The sequence below is a fragment of the Platichthys flesus genome, chromosome 5, assembly GCF_949316205.1.
Source record: "Platichthys flesus chromosome 5, fPlaFle2.1, whole genome shotgun sequence".
NCBI lineage: Eukaryota > Metazoa > Chordata > Actinopteri > Pleuronectiformes > Pleuronectidae > Platichthys > Platichthys flesus.
Genome location: NC_084949.1, coordinates 12,771,533 through 12,792,285, shown reverse-complemented (window position 1 = coordinate 12,792,285; position 20,753 = coordinate 12,771,533). Strand labels below are relative to the sequence as shown.

The 20,753-nt window shown below is 40.2% G+C and overlaps 1 long non-coding RNA gene across 1 annotated transcript; it reads left to right on the top strand.

The window, feature by feature from the left end:
* The first annotated feature begins 770 nt into the window (after positions 1-770).
* On the top strand, positions 771-9,558 carry LOC133954194 (uncharacterized). The gene is made up of 4 exons (XR_009920759.1): positions 771-980; positions 3,770-3,870; positions 7,639-7,689; positions 8,783-9,558. It is a non-coding gene; the product is annotated as an uncharacterized LOC133954194 (long non-coding RNA).
* The last annotated feature ends 11,195 nt before the right edge of the window (positions 9,559-20,753 follow it).

Here is a 20,753-nt window from a genome sequence, read left to right as displayed (position 1 = left end):
TGTGTGTTTGTGTGTGTGTTTACAGCTACTTCCACTATGCCATCCTCATTGTGTTGCCAGGTTGTTGGTTTGTTTCCCTTAATAACTGTCATTATACAAAAGTACCTCAGTGGGAAACAGCTTTTATTGTGGTAGTAAATGCCCCTGCAGGTTATCCTCATCCATTTCACAGATTCACATGGAAATATCTTGTCACATAAACAGCCTATGAACAGTGAAAAGGTAGGTCTAGCACTGTCGGTTAATGATTTTTATTTACTATCAACAGGTATTGGTAGATAAAAATTGCAATTATTTGCTAGTCCATAAACGTCTATTTTTTTCAGTCTTTATCAAAAAATGACCAGTTGACGACCATGAACTTTACTGCACAGGGTCAAGTCTAGTCAAGGAAACTTTGTTTATAACTTCAGAATTCTCACGTCATCGGAAACTGCAGAGCAGCTCAGCACTTGATATGACTCATCAGAATTCAGACCGATACTTCTGATGTCACGTGATGTGTTTGAATATGCAGAGAATGACATTTCCAACAAGTGCTAGAAGCAGTTGACCAATCACAACATTGTAGGCCGGTTGGCCAGTCAGAGATGACAGGGCTGATAAATATCTGCATCATACACAATAAATGCACATACACATGACAACATGCTGCCGACAAATGCATATGGCTTAGTTGTGCAGAAGTACTGTGCCTCAATAATGCACCATGTCATCTTTTCTAATCTGGGATTGACTAATCCCCTAACGTTCCCGATCCAGGCGGGCAGGCAGGCAGAGAGAGAGAGAACACCTGGAGGCTGCTGAAAAAGGTTTCCCTCTGCTGCAGTGAGTGGATTCACTATGGGGGGGTTCATGTTAACTCTGCTGTGTCTTTGGCTGCAGGGTGGTGGGCTGTGAGCGACAATGTGCACCACCATCATGTTTCTCTCCACTCTGGCTTTTGTACTGCGCAAACACTTCTCCAGCCAAACCAAGACGTAAGTTGTTCTTTTGTTGGGAACCCTACTCAATTTAGAATTATCTTGTAGTCTCAAGAAAACAAACAGATTGAATTATTTTCTGGACTAAATTCATACACATGGATAAACATACACACTCTGACCTTTGTCTTCCTGTTGCAGTGTCTTTAAGCAGCATTGAAAACTTCTATTTATCTTGAGTCTGGTTTCTTCAGATTCTCTACATGTGCAGGGATTTTCATGTTTGAGAATAAATTGCTTTAGATGTCATCATCTCTCAGATTGTCAGTTATTGACGTCTCCACGTAATTGTGTGTAATGAGGTACTGTGCCTCGGCTGGAGATCTGGTCTTCTGCCAGGGCATGACAAGTACCACCATGATGTGAATCATTTTCATGGAGCCCTCCTTGCCTTTAGCTGCCTGACCCCCCTCGCAGGGTCTATCCTTGGATCTTTACCTCATTATTACATTAAACATCTTAAGACGAACAAAGCAATTATACGGTGTGAATAGCACCACGGTGTGGGACTTGAATTAATTCCGAGGTGACTCTGTGCTGGGAAACGAGTGCTAATTACCGTGAAATGTTTTTGTCTGTCTTGGGTCGTCAGCCTCACAGTGACTGTTTTGTCACTGAAGGAAATCTCAGAGAACTGGATGTTATTCTGAGCTGCAAACTGATGTCAAGACTCAGAGCAGCAGGAACACCGGTGGACTCAAAAATCTGCTGCTGAGTCAATATTCCCGTTGTGAAAGGTTCTTCTGTACGTGACAGATTTTGGGGATTTTAAATACAATGACATACTTTCAGTTTGTCAATGTATTTAAAATCCCCCTAGATTTTTTCCCCCTCTGGGGAATAACATTTCACAGAATAGGTACATACAACAAAGCCAAGCTTTTGTTTTGACATTCAGAGAGAGAGATGGAAAAACATTTCTTTTTTTATCAGACATACAACCATAAAATAACCCTGCTGTCTTTTTAATGGATTCTTTCCACACTCAGCTAACAATGCCTAATTAATTTAATTACATTTATATATAGGCTAACTCTTTAACTATTTTTGCACCACCTAAATGTAATTTGAGAATATTGTAGTCCAGACATAATGTTCAACAACACATGGACACATTTTCCCATAGTACCACATTTCTCATCTATGATTTGTGTTTATTGTAAATAAGAAGATGTTACTCACGCGCCACCACCACCACGATCAGCCCACACGACACAGAATCCGCCACACTGGATCCACCACCTCGACCCCCGGTGCGCGATCAACAAACCGCAATCCATGGTGCGGCCACAGAGGCCCTGGATCTGCGGGTGATAAAGCAAAGGGATTCCGGGTGAAGGGGGATAGGGATGGAGAAGAGGAAGGAGAAGCTGGAAAAAGAAGCTCCGTGTGTCATGTGTCATAAAATAGAACAAGTAACGTTCTGCCGCACTAATTAGCTCTAACTATAAGCTTTACCAAAAAGGAAGGTTTTGAGCCTACTCTTAAACGAACAGATGGTGTCTGCCTCCCGAACTGAAAGTGGTAGTTTATTCCACAGCAGAGGAGCTTGATGGCTAAAAGCTCTGGCTCCTACTCTACTTTTAAAGACTTTAGGGACGGCAAGTAGGCCTACAATTCTGGGAGCGGAGTGCTCTAGTGGGTTTATAAGGTACTAACAGCTCTTTAAGGTAAAATGGCGCCATATTATTAAGGGCCTTGAAGGTGAGGAGGAGAATTTTAAATTCTATTCTAGATTTAACTGGAAGCCAGCGTAGCAAAGCTAACACAGGAGAAATGTGCTCTCTTTTCTTTGTTCTCGTCAGCACACGTGCTGCGGCATTTTGGACAAGCTGTAGAGTCTTTAACGACTTACTGCTGGAGCCTGATAATAATGATTAAGTTATGAATCTTAGTAATCTTAATATTACATATTATGTTTTCAAGGTATCATATTGTTACTATTTAATAAATACCAATACAATAGTTATAATATAAAGATATGATATAAATGTGACCTTGATAATTCTAACAAGACTAGGAATCATGAGAGCAGTCTGCAGTAAATCCAGCTAGTTAGCTCAACAGGTATAGGGATTACCTGGTATAATGATTATGCATGTTATTAATATCATCCTTTGGGGACAATGAATGTCTACATTGTTCATGGTTAAAGTTCATTTAATAGTTGAGATACTTTTGGTTTGAGCAAAGTGACCCGAATAGATATGATCCATAGAGCCAAGCCACAAGTGTGTCTTTAGAACTGGCAAAATATTTGTAACATTCTTAAACGTGTATTTATCATTTATGCAAAAAGTTCCTGTTTGCTGACATGTACATCTACAACTGAATATATGCGCCCTGGCCAAGTTATCAGTCCAGCTCTAAAAACTAGTTCAATTTAATCTCTCAAAAGACTCAGCAGTTCATTGTAGTGAATTTAAAATAGAAAGGGCTCCTTGAGTAATTGTTATAATCAGCCAAGTCCTGCTACAGAAAAGTCATAATGCAAAGAACCCAACTTCTAAACAGGGGAAATGAAGAAACATACCCTGAAACCTCCCCTACCCCGCAAACACACTGTGATAAAGTGTGACTCATAACTCTATTCTCTCCATTCAGCAGCAGATTACTGTCCCTGACTCGTTGATAATCATTATCCCTCCATCATCCCTCATCACCTTCCCTATTGTTTCTCGTTATCTTCTCTCTTATTAAAATTTTCATAATCTTAGTAATGTTTAGCTCTACCCACTCTCCACTCCGCTGACCTCTCCCTAACCTCCATCACTTTCTCCTCTCAGCTTTCCAAAAGGCTTGGGGGAGAAGGAGGCGTCCCGGGTGCAGCAGAGCAGCAGAGACTCTGAGAAATGAGGCTCAGTGTGTTACCAGGCATCCATCACAGGTATACAGGATAATAAATATAGTGTTTACTATTTTTGTGATGAGGTTGGAATGTCAAAGTCGACTCTGGGATCTGTTGATTGTGGATTAAAACTCTGTTTTCTTTCAACTACTTGATCACATCACTCTCTGGTCTTTTAAAGTCTGAAAAATGTTGATTGTTGAAGAGACCAAGGGGTTGCTTTCTCATAGCATTAAATAGACTGTCAACCTTTTATTTAAGGATATGTAGTTATAAAAGTGATTCCTCTGTGCAATAGAGACATACACGTGAATGTTAGAACCTGGTTATGTTTATTTGATAGAGTTTCTATTCTTGGCAAAATAATAAAATCATCATCCATTTGGTCAGTACAGTTATACTGGTGCAATGGGTGAATAGGGTGACTTAACACTATGGGCAATCCAATGCAACCCTGTACAACAGCCCCCTTCCCTTTTCAGCTTTACTTGAATTAAGAACTGGAAACCAATTCAGGAAGAGACAGCACTGCAAGGGTAAATAAAAAAAGAAGAAATTCAATTTAGTGTGTGTTGTCTTTGGACAATTTCGTGGGTATAACTTTTGGTGGCTGTAAGATGTTGATTATTTTGTCCAGTCCCTTTTCTTTATAATTTTTTACCTGATGCGGGGATTCTGCGTCTGTGTATGTGTCTGCAAACTTAACTTGTGGTTTCATGGGGTGAAAAGCAAATCCTCATTAATTAAATCACTTTAGGTTGAAAACATTATGCTTATATTCAGTTCCAAAATGTAATTAGCATTATTACTTGAAAAGATTTACAAGCTCTTATGTTCAGAAAACACACCACTTTCCTAGTATTGCTGCAGCTCCTCTTTTCAGCCTCTGTCTGAAATGCTTGGTTTTAGCTCCTGTCTCTTTAAGGCCACCCTCCTGACAAAGCTCAAGCTGCTCTGATTGGCCAGCTGCACAACTCTGTTGTGATTGATCAACTGCATCTAGCCCATTTGGGAAATTGTGGGCCTCTGCTCATGTTTGACCTGGCTTCGATGGTGGGCGTGCCAGGCTAGCTGCTGGGAGTACATTTGGCTAATGAGGGGTATCATGTTGTCACATGACATCGCAATGATGTGGAAGTATCGGCTGGACTAGTGATGAGGCATTTAGGAGCTCCCTTTAAAACAGACTTTGGGCTTCTTCATTTTGCAGACCTTTTATAGACACAACAAAACTATATGGCAAATGAGAGGAAAGAAAAAGAGAAAAACGTTGTTTCCTTTAAAGTAAGGGCATGTTTTATGGTTATGCAAGTGGTGGTTGTGGTTAGGGTTAAGTATTGTATGTCCTCTAAAGTGATAGAAAGAAATAGTTTGTTTGTATTTATAAGCCTGGTTGTTATTTGTCTAATGTTGATATTTAAACATGTTACCTGAGACTTTGAAACTGAGGCATGAAACTGAAGGTACATTTTGCCACCTGAATTGTCTCTGACATCTTTAGGTTTTACACAAAACATCTGAGGTATTTTTGCTAAAACTTAAATAAAATAACAACGTGCACATTCATAACAAATGCACAACTGAGGAACTTCTAGCTCAAATATACTGACGTCCCATTTAGACACGATGTGAAAAAAACCAACACCCTGCACACAGGCCTTCTTTTGTCTACAGCACAATACCATAAAAACAGCTCCCATTTATCAGAAGCACGGCAGTGAGAGGTCATGGAGACTGAAAAATGTATATTTTTCAGCCTTTATTGAACTGATAATGGGACTGGGTGATACCACTCTCTGCTAACCTACACAGTATCTTACCGTCAGGGGGATTTTTATCCTGCACACAGTGACCACCCACAGTTCTGCTTTGTGTTGAACAGTATCAGTTACTAGAGTTGAGTTTCATTAGAGGAAACCGAGTTGGACACTTGAGTGGGTGGACGTTGTCAGTGTAGTGACCCGGCACACAGGCTTGGTGTAGGGGGGATATCATGGCTGGCAGGGGAGACAGCCGGGCAGCTGATGCATGTTTGCCGGAGCATTGGAGGGATGTGCGGGAGTCAAGCATAGAGAAGAGACAGCACCACAGAGTAAGACGCTTACTGCACACGCAATGGCCCGAACATTGTGCGGCCTTGTTTTCTAGGAACTGCATTTCTTACAGCTTGTGCACATTCAAGTGCGAACAGGCTGAAGTCAGAGCTGCGTGGTCTGTGGCGTTTTCTCTGAGCGCAGTCAATACTAAGTCATTTAGACAGTCTGTTATGGGCTATTCTATGTACAGCGCCCCTGGGTAATTTCCAGCTGATCAATCAGTAGGAGTGCACATTTACTTATCTCTAAACTGCTGTATCTCTTGTGTAACAGCTCCATTTAGTGTCTGTACGTTTTTACAAAAATGAAAATCATACGTGACCTGAGTAAAACATAATGAATAATCACTGCTGCACATACCTGTTTGACATTTGAGTCCAATTGCAACTGCTGTACGATGTTTGCTCATCACATAGATTTTTTTACCCAAAGGAATAAACATACATGTATCTCTAACTCCCTCATGCTTTGTTATAGATAGTTAATATCAGACCTGCATAATAATATGTACTAGATTATATAATAATTAGCGAACTTAGTGAATCCATTAGCACAAATTATTGTGTTTATTAAACCATAGTGATTATGAGGCGACAGCTCATCTTGCATTGCTAACAGTACATATTACAAAAAGGAGGACAAATCTGCCCGTCGGCAAAGACTCATCTCCAACAGGGTGTGTGTTTAATTATTTCCTGGAAAGTAAACACCCAAAATAGCATAACGTCTATCCATCTGAGTAGCTGACACGCAGAGATCATGTTATCCATAAGCTGACATGGCTGCCACACAAATTATTACATATTGATATAAAACTACCCCCTTGACTGTTTTTTAAAATCCCTTTTATAAAACCAATATCATGAAATATTCAACATGTAAGACATCATCACGTTTAGTGACATTGGCTGAAAGATGACAGGGTTCCATGACAGAATCAGGGGTTCACCAAATATCTAAGACAAAGTATTAGAACCACTTGAAGAAAAGTAAATCAGAGATTTTGAGAATAAACTCACAATATTACTTTAATGAATAGAATATATATTATATCTTATGTCTATTCTCGAAACCTCAGAGGAGTTTTTCCTTAAACACACTACTAAGAGTTTTTACCTGGTTATGAAACGGTCTAATTTTAATATTGCTGTCTGTTATATGCTCAGTATTATGGTCGGGTTGGAGCAAACAAAACACATTACAATTCATATTGCAGTTATCAATTATACAGCAACAAAAAGATACATTACACATCCTACAAAAGCTGTCTGTCTTTTACTCCTTCCAAAGCTAATGTACATTCTGACTTCACCAAAGTTGTTATAACAGGTGACTGTGAATACACAACAGTTTCTTGCAGGGGCTTTAATGTGGCACCACTGCTTCGTCTTAAACATCTGTCCAGAAGTAAAAGACAATTTGTCTTCATTGACTTTTTAGGCTAGTCTGTGTGTTATAGTTGTTACATTTATTAACAAAGACTAAACTCAACTAAACTAAACTAACTTCCACTCTGTTGCAGCAAGGTTGAGTACTTCCTGGGGGCTTGATTAATATTTTACAAACCAAAGTGTGAAGTGGCCGTATTTACTCAGAAGTGGATCTGCTGTGATCAAAGGAAGCATGAGCCAATTCAACTTTGCAACCTACCTCTCTAAATGATGAAATACTTAATATGTCCCTTTCCTTTAACCCCCTCTCCTCTACACAGATGTGGGTTTTAGACGTAGAGGCTGTCCTCAGGTCCATGGCAAGACAGCTGGTGAGTTGATCCAAGTCCAACAGGGACCTTATTAGAGTATTTTTCTCTTTCCTCCTGTGTGTTATATAGGTTTTAGTAAATGTAAAAGGTCTGAAAGTTCAAGAGCCCAAAGTCTGGGATAAAGGGATCTCATGTCCGCAACAGAAAACGCTGAAGTGCCCAAAACACCTCGTCAGTATCTCTGCATTATTGTGATGTCATGTGACTGCATTTGCATTATGCATGCCTAGTGGGTTGTCTGGCACGGCCCTTAACTAAGCCAGTTAAAGCCAGAGCTGACCTTTCCTACACGTACTTGAATATGTTGCCCAATCAGAACAGACTGGACCAGCTGCCCAATCAGAGCAGACTAGGCTTCTTCATGAGGAAAGCGTTAAAGAGACAGAAGCTAAAACCAAGCATTTCAGACAGAGACTGTAAAGAGGAGCTGCAGCAATGGACAGTGTGAGGACAGTGATGTGTTTCTGAACACTAGAGCAAGTAATAACCCAAAATAAAGATAAGAACCTGAATATGAGCATAAAATGTCTCCTTCATACCTTTTGCTATATGATCAAACTAATTATCAAATGCATTATAATATACTGTAGTATAATGTTGGTGTGTCTTTTCAGCTAACAAGTCATGGCGTTTCACTTATATTGTGTCTATCTATAATTAATGTGGTTTAAAGAAAGTGAGCTTGAAAGATTTCACATTATTTATCATAAGTTATCTTACTTAGCTGTGATCACAGGCAGCCTAAAGCCTTTGATCACACTTGTTAATTTTATGTTTTATTTATATCACATATTTTATGTAACAGAACTGTAACAAAAAAATATCAAAATACCAAAGAAGTTTAGTCCTTGTTTCAATACACTTTTAGACAACATTTCAGTAACATTCATTTCAGACACAAATTAATTTCATCTTATCAATTAAAACAAATAGTCTTGAATTGAAGCTGTAACAGGGTCATTACAGCTTCTAATTACATGTTGGCGTTATGTAGAAAATCCTTTTGTTAAAAGATTATCAGGTAGAGCCTTATTTTTCTGGATTTATATATTTTTTCATGAGCAATGACCTTAACACATTCTCTTGTCCACAGAGTGCTTATCTGGCCAAATATCCTCAGTGTGAAAGTGGAAACAGTCCAGTGCGTCCTTCTCCATCATCTCTACACCACAGCAGGTCTCACTCCAATGATCCACAGAGCCACTGTTAGATGTTGATCAACTATTTTACAGCATAACTCGTGACAAATTACAGTTTATACGCCCAAACAGACACACTGGTTTTGACCAATTGTTTTAAATGCATCAAATAACACTATGACAGTGATTTTGGGTGACACTGGCTTTGTGTCATTAACACCAAAACTAAAACAGACAACTTTATTTGAAGCCAATTTTCTTTGCAAACCTCACTGCCTCACTGACTCATGCAAGGATGATGATCTTCTCTGAACTAGAAGGTTGATTGGAGAGTGCACACTTCTGCGAAGGCTAATGGGAATCACCATGTTAAAGAAGGTGAACAAATAAATTCTCGGTTCCAAAAATGTAAACAGATCTGCTCCAAAATGTAATCCTTTCTTTCTTAGGAAGTATGCCCCACCCCTCAGCAAAATGCCATGAGAAGCGGTTTAGTTTCGAGAAATCCTATTGACAGTCACACAAACAAATGGCCATGAAAACAAATTCTTTGCTGAATGTAATTATGCTGTTGTTTGACCTTCAGGAAAGGAAGGTACCTCACACCAGAGTGAATCATTTCTCAACTGCCTCATGAGGAATGAAAAGTAGTTTCCACCTCCAGGCTGTTAAGCATTTTGTCATTACCCTGCTGCCAGACTAGAAATAAACAAGTTTTCTTTGCTTCGTTCATTGTCGGTTATGTCTTTATTTTGAGGTAAATCCACTTCCACACACAAAGAAACACGCCACCATTGTTATTCTTTTATATAATTTGACATTTTACTCTGTGCATGCTGATGACACCTTCATTCCTTTAATCATCCAATGAAATGACAAGCACAGTCATATAAAGTCACTATTTGGCCCCTGTGTGCAGGATTCCTGCAATCGATGCTGTTTTTTATGTCTTCTTATGAGCTGGATCATTTCCTTTTCCGACAAATGTGATCTTATTATTTCCTCTATGATTGAATCCTTGTTGATATTAAGTCTGTTTTCCTGTTTGTTGTCCCGGGGACACTAGTGTGTGCATTCAATCTACATTCCACTGGCACGACACAGGATTATTTTTGAAAAGGGACCAAAAGCATGATTGTGACAGGAATACGGCGGAGTGTCATGCATCTACTGTATTAAGATCTCCATTATTGTATATGTCTCTGTTTGTCGTAACTGTGCACCAAATCCTCCAGCCACAGTAGACGACTGGCAGAAGCCGAGGAACTAATGTGCCTAATATGTCCTTTGGAATATGCCCATGCCAAGTGTGCACTCTGAATCCGCCTGTGTAATCAAGGCGGTGTAGGGCACAAATATCTGCAGATAGTGGCGGCAGCACTTCCACGTCTCGCTGTTGCCTCCTGCCCTGATGTCCCCATCTGACTCAAATTACAAGGTGAGAGCGGGGCTTATGTGTGCTCCCCAAAGTAGAGCAGCTTGGGTAATGAGTCTGGTCTTCCTGCACACTATGGCAGAGCATGGGAGTTAATCTAATGATGGGGGAAAGAGAGCTATGATCCCTAATGGCCTCAGACAGACAGAGGAGCAGGGATGTAGGGACTGATGGAGACTCTAATACAGAGCTCACTTTCTTCCCCAATCATTGGCAGCACTGTCATACTGCTTTGATATAGAGAGAACCCAGAGTGAGGACTGGCAGGACTCAAAGAAACAGAAGTAAACGTATTGGCTCTTGAGAAGCTGATTAAAGTCGAGCAGATGGATGCAGGTCATTTAAACATCAAGTCAATATTGTGAACTGTTTTAAAGTTACCTGTTATGAATCATCATAGCCAACAGGCATTGTTTAATGAATGCATTCATGATACTGTGCCATACAGCAGGCGTCAGCTATGAGGTTTTACCATTGGTCAGTTTTGCCAGTGTTAGTTAGTTAGTTAGTTAGTGTTAGTGGAAATGTACATATTTTGTTCATATATATTAATGAATTAAAAATCTAGATTCATAAAAAAGTTTTAGGACAGTATCTGAGGTCAGGCGTCATTTCCCCTAGTAGGTGACTTACAGCCTATGTTATATGCTCTATATAGCACCGTGGACATGTTTTGATGTAATTTCATACATGATAAACAGTTGCTAGGTATTCAAGATTGTCTGCTAAGGATGGATTTGCTTGCTAGCGTCCTCCATTTTCTTTACCAAACAAGGTATCATTACCGGCTTACTGATACACGGTCAAGCTGAAAGTGAGCGTCCTCCCCTGGATCACGAGGATAACAACTTATAGACGGTCTGATGTGCTTCTATATTGTTAATGTGAATTTGAGCAGGTCTTCACGGTTCAAACATGTTCGCCCACATTCAAAGGAATACTAACATTTTGGCTAAATGGTGACAGCGCTATCAAGTATAGTTATTCGAGAGATATTTAACCTATGAAGTAGCAGATGGACCATCATTGTCACCCCAGAATAATTTGTATCACATTACATTACATGTCATTTGGCTGACGCTTTTATCCAAAACGACTTACAATTAGTGTGGGGGCCATTTTTTTAGGGGTTCAGTATCTTGCCCAAGGACACTTCGGCATGCAGATGGGGAAGAGGGGATTGACCCAGCAACCATCTTGTTGGAGGACAACCACTCTACCTCCTGGGCCACACCGCCCACGCGAAAACTGTAGTTACTTTTACTTCCCTCTCTTCAAATGTTGTAATCTTTATTCTCCCTGTGGTGTAACAAGTAATTTGTTGATGTGTCAATTAATATAGGGTATAACTGAAATAAAGTACGATAATTAAACATTAACTAATCTCATCAACGCTTAGCGACTTTAACGTTAGCGTGAGCGACAGGAATTAATGATACACTGAGCAGTAATCAAATCATGGTGACTCATGCATGAGTTATGCTTGACATAAAGACACAGCACTGCCAGCATGAGTTTTGCACATTTAAGTAATGTGTGTGCATGGTATAGCTGTAATGTTAGTGTGATATCCTGATGACTGCTCTGTAATCACTCACAATAATTGAATGATTGTGCATATTTTTTGTATAAAATGTGGAATATCTTCTATATTAGCTTCCCTACACTGACTTTCTGTTAAATCTAGAATAGAATTTAAAACTTTCCTCCTCACAAAGGCCTTTAAAAAACACATAGTACAACATCACCCCCCTAGAGAAGCCTGTGTTGTCCCCAAAGTCTCTAAAAGCAGAGTAGGAGCCAGAGCTTTCATCTATCAAGCTCCTCTCCTGTGGAATCATCTCCTAGTTTCAGTTTGGGAGGCAGACACCCTCTCTACATTTAAAGAAGGCTTAGAACCTCCTGATAAAGCTTATAGTTAGAGCTTGCTCAGGTTTGTCTTGAACCTGCTCTTAGTTATACTGCTATAGGTCTAGAATGTCAGGTGACACATGACACATGGAGCTTCTCTTTCCTTTTCTCTATCACATCAATTTCTCATCAATACATGTTACTGACTCGATTTCTTTCCGGAGTCCTTGTGCTTTATCGTTTGCGGATCCAGGATCCAAGCTGTGGCCACATCGTGGATCATAATGATGGATCGCGAATCAAAGATCGTGATGGCAGCTGATTCTGGTGGCTGCTGTTCATAGACTCATAGAATTTCCACCAGACTGCTTGATATACAATATGTCCACCCATACACTCCTGATCAAAATCTTAAGACCAGTTAAATAATTGCATGAATTTGCATTTTGCACTGTTGAATCTTAGGAAGGTTCTAAGTAAAGTTTCAAAATGCAAAAAGAAGAAATGGGAGCAAGAGCCCAAAAGTTGTGAGCAGGCAATTTATTGAAAACAACAATTTAACTGAAGTAGGCTGTTCATCAGCTGATTAAAAGTTTAAGACCACAGCTAAAAAAAAACAAAAAAAATCCTAAAACAGAAATTAAAGTGTCAAAAACTGACTCAGTAATGAGTAGCTCCACCATTATTGTTGATCACTTCAAATATTCGTTTTGGCATGCTTGATGCAAGTGTTTCCAAAAGGCTAGTGCGAATGTTGCGCCAAGTGGTGAAGATGGCTTCACGAAGGGCTTCCACTGTCTGGAACTGAAGTCCATTTTTGTAAACTTCCCTTGCCATCCATCCCCAAATGTTTTCAATTGGATTAAGATCAGGGGAACATGCAGGATGGTCCAAAAGAGTGATGTTATTCTCCTGGAAAAAAGTTTTGGTCAGACGGGCATTGTGAATTGGAGCGTTGTCCTGCTTAAAAACCCAGTCGTTACCACAGAGACGAGGGCCCTCAGTCATGAGGGATGCCCGCTGCAACATCTCCACATAGCCAGCTGCTGTTTGACGTCCCTGCACAACCTGGAGCTCCATTGTTCCATTGAAGGAAAAAGCACCCCAGATCATGATGGCGCCCCCTCCACTGTTCCACGTAGAAAACATCTCAGGTGGCATCTCCTTGTCATGCCAGTAACGTTGGAAGCCATCAGGGCCATCAAGGTTTAATTTTTTCTCGTCAGAGAATAAAGCTTTCTTCCACCTTTGAATGTCCCATGTTTGGTGCTCCCTTGCAAAGTCTAAACGGGCAATTTTGTGGCGTTGAAGATGTTTCTTGTTTTTTAAGCCCTTCCTTCAAAGATGCCGTCTGATGGTTATTGGGCTGCAGTCAGCACCAGTAATGGCCTTATTTTGGGACGAGGATCGTCCCGTGTCTTGACGGACAGCCATTCGGATCCTCCGGCTCAGCGCCGGTGAGATTTTTTTGTTCCATAACCCTGAGGATCTTTTAAGAAATGCAAAATGAATGACTTACTGCGTCCAACCTCAGCAGCGATGGCACGTTGTGAGAGGCCTTGTTTATGCAGTTCAACAATCCTACCACGTTCAAAGACGGTGAGCTTTTTTGCCTTTGCCATTAAGAGATCTTAACAGTGTGATTACTTGACAGGAAATGACATGGAATCCAAATTTTTGCACAGATTTTGGCTTTTGATCAGCTGATGAACAGCATATTTGAGTTAAATTGTTGTTTTCAATAAATTGCCTGCTCACAACTTTTGGGCTCTTGTTCCCATTTCTTCTTTCTGCATTTTGAAGCTCTACTTAGAACCTTCCTAAGATCAAACAGTTAAGAGTTTGATCAGGAGTGTATACACCATTACTGACACTAACCTCAATTCATTTACTTTCCATTATGTTACAAACCGTTTCGTCTAATCAATGTTGTAAATACTGTTGTTTTGCTGAAGTACTCAGCATCTCAGTATCTTTTACACTTCTGTTTGTCCTGGGAGAGGGATCCCTCACATGTGGCTCTCTCTGAAGTTTCTAAGATTTTTTTCCCCTGTTATTAGTTTTTTTGTGGAGGTTTTTCCTTACTCTTGTTGAGGGTTAAGGACAGAAGATGTGAGACAAACAGTGACTTGTGACTATGGGCTATACAAATAAAAAGTGATGGATAGATTTGATTTAATATAGAGTCAGATGGCAGTGTGGGCATCTTTGTGTCGAAGCAACATCTCTGTTCCTTTTGGTGCCTGCAAATAAATTAGCTTCTGAGGTAAAGTGCACAGTGATGGGAGCGCCTCATAATCAGCAGCAGGTTGATACAGCAGCCTCCCGCAGTGAGAGCCAAAGTCTGACAGGATTCCACTCAGAGACAATTAGCACACACCAGCAACAATCACAGCTAACAACCAGCCCCCTCAGACATACACAGTTATAAACACCTATGCACATGCACGCAAGCACACACATACACACAGTCTCGCTTTCTCCAGTTTTCTTTTACAGGTTAGGGTTTTGTTGGGGGGTGAGTGGGTTGGAGAAGCTGTGAGGATAACAAGGTGTCCCCTCAGCAAGCATGATACAGTATGTTTGTTCTCTTCTCTCAGCACCACCAGGGCACCACTTCAGGAAATGAGAGGTGATATACAGAGCAGCCACTTCTGAAATGTCATGTACAAGCATCATGAGACCTGACCCTGCAGTTGACACTGTGGTGGAGGAAATGAGATGATGGCGCCACAGCAGCGAGCAGCCTGATGCATTATGGCCAAAAATAGCTGATGCGCTGCATTAAAGATTTTTCACAGGGAAGAAAACCTTACTCAGTCGACATTTTAAGACCTTTGCACACTAGATGCTTTTTGAGTGGTAGTTTGCAGGCTATTGTTATTCGTTTCACCTGTATCCAGTCAATACAAACGTTCACATCAACAATGGAGTATGATGTTTTAATTTTTTAATCAAAGGTGGATTTTTCCAAGGTTGTGCCTCTGACATGTACACGTCTAACCAATCATAATGAGTTGTTGTCAACATCACATCTTGAAGCAGCAGTAATAGAAGAACAACAACTTCCTCCTCCTCCAGTCAGATATAGGATTTATCAACATTTATTTATTATATTGTCACTTCAAAAGGATAATGTAGCTAGGATCAAGCTACAGTCGACTGTTACTCAAGAAAAAACTATGACCTTTGTTCCAGCTATTGCACTAGTTAATCAAACTGTCCGATGGACAAACGTGTCAAGATGAAAAACATCTTGACACGTATGTCGTACAGTTTAATTTCCAAAACCAGTAAAAAAGGATCTCTTCATCAATATTAGTGCACTATGGAAGCCCTTAACAGACATGGAATCATACATTATATTTCCTCTGTTTTCCCGTGATAACAAGTTCATTTTAGTTGTTATCTTGTGCTAACGAGATAATGAACTCGTTAACAAACCTTTCTTTCCAGAGATAACGGGATAATTAATTTGAGATCACAATCTAATATTTGTCAGTCAACGACTGATGGTCATTTGAACACCAATTTATACGGGTAAGCCTATCTCTTCATTCATTTTGTGCTTTATAAATGCTTTATCCCGAATCAGATTTTGAGTAAAATATTAAGTAGTTATCACAGGAACACATAGGAAATAAAATGTATGATCCCTTGGTCGTTTAGGGCTTCTGTATTGCATCTCAGTATTACCACCAAACTAAAAAAAAAACACAGGGGGGAAAACTTAGAAACCTCAGAGAGAGCCACATGTGAGGGATTCCTTTCCCAGGGTAGACAGAAGTGCAATAGATCCAACTTCAGGTGAACATTTCAATTTGTAACAACATTCCCAAGAGCCTCACCTTTATGTTGCAGAAACACATGGATAGGCCTACAGGTCAATAAATGTCCGACAGTGTACATGGAGGCAGTTGACTGCTGCATCCCAACAGATTACACCATGTACAGCACACTTGACTACATCTCAGCAAACACAGCCCCAGGACACGTCAGTAAAGCCCACTGGCAGCGATATACAGTTTATATCTACAACCACGCTGCATTTCAAGAGTTACATGGACTCCCTCTAATCGAGTCAGGCAACTTGGTTCAGTCATTTTGCAAGAGTGCGTATCGCCCCCCGTGACACAGATCAGTGCTCATATCATCATTCTAATCAAGTTGGCCCCCAAACCATGCTCCAACAACCAGGCCATGAGAATGGAGGTGACCTAATAAACCACGTCTACTTATAATGAGGAGTGATTCCCCCACACTGCAGAGGGAGAGGTCTGGGATTTACCCCTGTCTCATCCTCTTTGTATGCCTTCAGTTCAACGAGTGACTCAGCCCTCTGGTTGTCCCGTGGCGGCGGCGTGGCAGCTGAGAAAGTGTTCACTTAAAGATGGCGTGGTGGGTCCTACAAGCTGCTAATCTTCTTTTTGTTTGGGGTGATGTTGACATTTTCGGCTTCTTTTGCTGCAGGTCAAACAGGTTGCAGGTGTGAAGATATCTGTCCTCTTAATAACGCCAAGATACGGTTAATGTGACATTTTTAATTGATAGTTTTTATATGCATCATCCATCCACCCATTATCTAAACCACATCAGGTCATGGGCCAGGTGGAAGGAGCCAATCTCAGCTGACATTGGGCGAGAGACCGAAGTATCACAGAGCAACATACAGAGACAAAAGCCCCTCCCCCCATATGTGACATTTCTGTCTCAAATAAGTTTATCAATGGACAAAAAAAGTCCAATTAAATTAATGAATCAATCAATCATTAACATTTCTACTAAGGGTTTTCTGGTACCACCACCTAAAATGTGAATATATGATAGATGTCAATTTGGATAACGTTGGGCTCTGGACGATTAGTCAGACAAAACAATTTAAATTAAAGCCACAAGCCGCATTTAAGGGCCCTCAGTGCATATTGCCCATGCCAATTCAGAACCTTTATGATCTTTGGGTTCTTCACAAGGGAGCAAAAGGTTTTGTTGTGTGAATGAATCTGCATGTGTAGGGGTTGGTATTTAGTGCCAATCGGCAAATGTTAGCATGCCAACTTGCTACATAAAAATGAACATGAAGAACAACATACCTGCTAAACATCAGTATATCACATTGTGATTCTGTGGGTTCAGTCTAATTTAGAATCACACTTTCAGTTTTCATAGAAGTTCTAGAGACGGATTTTGCATGAAATTACAGAAAATGCTATAATTCTCCATGAAGCAGCCTGGCAGTGACAACTTTATTAGTTTTAGATGACAAATGACAATATGCGGCTGAATATTTGTCATGCTCGTCACCATTGGACCTCTCGTTTCAGAGCTTGACATTCTTTCGTTTGCCAGCCAGAGACAGGTTTGCATAACTCTTATATAATTATGGCAGCGCCTTGAAACAGGGGGTGGGCATCTGAAGAAACAGAGCAGAATTAAGGGGCAACTGAAGGAGAGCCGGGCAGAGAGGCGAAACCTTTCTGCGAGCCATCAGTGCTAAGTGACCCAGATGGGGAATCTGTCATGTTGTGATGCCAATGCTAACTAAATGCTGAGGTATATGACATTCCTTCCTCCCACTCAAGTTATCTGTCAGGGTGAGTGTGTCAAGGGTGTGGGATGGCAACGGGCTCAGCAAGTCCCGTGTCTATGCTACATAAACACATATGAGGTTAATGTAGTGACTGTATTTATATGCACTGAGTTGACATCTGCGCTGCGTCTTCCTAACAACTGATAATGGCTGCTCATCAGTTATTAAGCTTGTGTCAATAGTCTCATGTTGAGGAGATGAAACCAGATGGTGAGGAATGCCAGTGACGGCAATTAGTGCAAACTGGGGCACGTGTGCAGAAAGTATGCAGTGAGAATCCGCTTGCTTTCATTGCCCCTCCGAGATGAAACCTCTCGAAGCTACACGCTCAAGCACGTACGGGGGAGTGACAGCGATGTCTCCTAAATCCCGATGAAAAACACCATATGTGGGGACGGCCCACTTTCCCCCCTTCATGGCCAGGCAGCAATAGAGCTCACAGCTGGAGAACGGTGGAAGTCTACTGTCTCCATTCATGGCTCCTCTCCCACTCCTCAGCTGTGCCACTTCCAATCAATAGCGTTTAGGTAATCAGCATCTACCCTGCAGTTTGAAATGAAAGGCCTCTTTTGTTGCCAAGCTGAGCAGTGTGTAGAAGGATCGCACGCTGAAGAAACATGCATGTTTTTCAGAGGCGTTTTCCTTCCATTGCAGCAAATTACATAATGTGTTCATGTTTGAAGTGAGGCCTGGAGAAACGCTGCATTCACAGCCCAAGCAGGAAATAAAGGCGATGCCTACCTAGCGATCTCCTGGTGTGATTTGGATGCCAGTACACTTTACACGCACAAGGCTTGCATGAGAATGAGATCATCTTGTTTCCCCTCTGGCTCCAGGTGTTTACTGGGACCACTAATTCCCATCTGCATATATGCTTACCTCCTCCTCCTCCTCCTCCTCCTCCTCCTCTCTGTGGACTGTGTGCCATTGCCTGGAGGTGAACAAGAATGCAAAGATGACTTTCATTTGACCAAGGAGAAGTCAGACAACTTCTTTCTTATTATTTCTGCTCTGATACATTGCTGTTTCAGTGATGAAGAAAAATGATGTTACCAGTAATTAATTTGATAATGGCACTGATGATAAAACACAGAGATATGGTTATAGTGCACAATGTACCAGTCCAGGAAAAGTAATCAAATCCTTGACTAGGAATAGAATAATAGTTACAGACAAAGTGCCCAATGGAAACAAAAAACCCTGATATTGTTGAACGTACATGTGGTTTAAAGTTACAAGTAGTGGAATGTGCTGACATTCAAGATTCTGTGACTATATATTAAAAAGAAATCTTAAAATAAATTGTACTGACATAAATCTTTTAGTTTTTTTACGTAAAATACAAAAGTTATATTGATCAATTTAGCAAAGCGTCATGTGTAGTGAAGCTGTTCTGCATTTCTGTTTGGCTAGAGTAATTGAAAATACATCCTGAGGTTGTGGCAGGATGCGTGTGAGCGGCATATTTCTAAATCCAACAGTGACATCTGCTGGTTGACCAAAGCACCTCCTCCATTTACACGATAACTATTATGTTGGTTTTCTATGGTAAAATGATCAGCAAAATATGTTTGGAGTTTTGACACCAATATATAATTATCCTTTTTAAGTTCTAGTTAATGTTCTTAAAATAACAGTTGGTTAGGGAATCCACTGAATATCTGTAATTGTAGTGAACTTTTAATTCAATTAAATAAACAGTAGACTATTGTAACATACAATATACATATTTGTGTAGATGTGTTATATACAAATTAGACATACATGCACAGTATATAATTAAAAGCATTTGCTGTTTTGAAGATGATGTTTCTGTGCGCTGCAGTAGTAGTCGTTCTTCTGGATTCATTCATCATGTGCAGCTGGATCCCAGCACATTCATATCATCATGCCAATCTGAGGGATGAAGCTGAACTCAACTGCAAATCTTTGTAAATCATCACTTGATAAAATCATGATTTCCATTCCATTCATGCATGCTAATGTGGAAAACTGTGTGTAGTGGTTTTCAATGACATCTTTAAGGACACTGACATAATGAAAGCTTTATCACACTTTTTTTCTCATCCCAGTTCACACTAATCAAAGTGTATACGTAGTCATTTATCACTGGCAGGCGCACTCTTTAATGATCTGAGGTTATTTGCAGCTGTAGTTTCTGAAAAGATTTTATATTTAATATGCAACAGTCATCTCAGACAAAGTAAGACTTACTTACTTGTGTCATTCATTTAATTTCTGAAGTGAATTTAATTACTGTCTATTCTGATATATGTCAATTGAATATTTAGGAAATAGGAAATGAATGATGTAATTTAGATTTGTACTTGTTTATACTGTCTTGCGCAGTAATACATGCAATATATAATATGATAATACTAATACTAATCATTATTAGGGCCCGAGCACTGACAGACACTGACAGACAGTGAGGCCCTATTGAAATTGTAAGGATTTTTTTTTTTTTTTTCATGCAAATGAATTGACTTTTTAAGGGCTGTAACATGCATTGTATTTTCTACTTTACTACATATATCTGTCGGCCTTACTTAAAAGATACTTTTATATTTTTGGATTTTAGACACTGGATGATTTAACTGGCTTTCAAAACCTATTGTTAGAGAATAACCCAGTAGTTTCCAACCTTGGCTTCTGACGCCTTACAAGAATCACATTGTGGGACACATTTAATTTAATATAATTCTGAAAATTCATGCAAAACCTTCTAGTTTATATTCGGTGATTAAGGGTCCCTCATTACTCATTAATCAAATCAAACCTCCTGCCTACTGAACTTTTACTTTGAAGGTGAGCTGTCTCTCCATCCCCCTCTGGATGTCCTCGTTCAAGTTTAGCTTCTCAGGTTGACTTCCACTTCAGGCACAGACCAGGTGAGGCCTCACTACTGCACAAATCTACTACAAAAACAAATTCCTGGATCTTTGCTGCTTATTTTCCAAACAGTCTGCTGCTGCTTTTTTCCATGTGATGTCCTGAGGCTGCCCCCTGCTGTCCTTGCTTGTTTTGTGCAGCTTGTCCATAAAAGAAAATC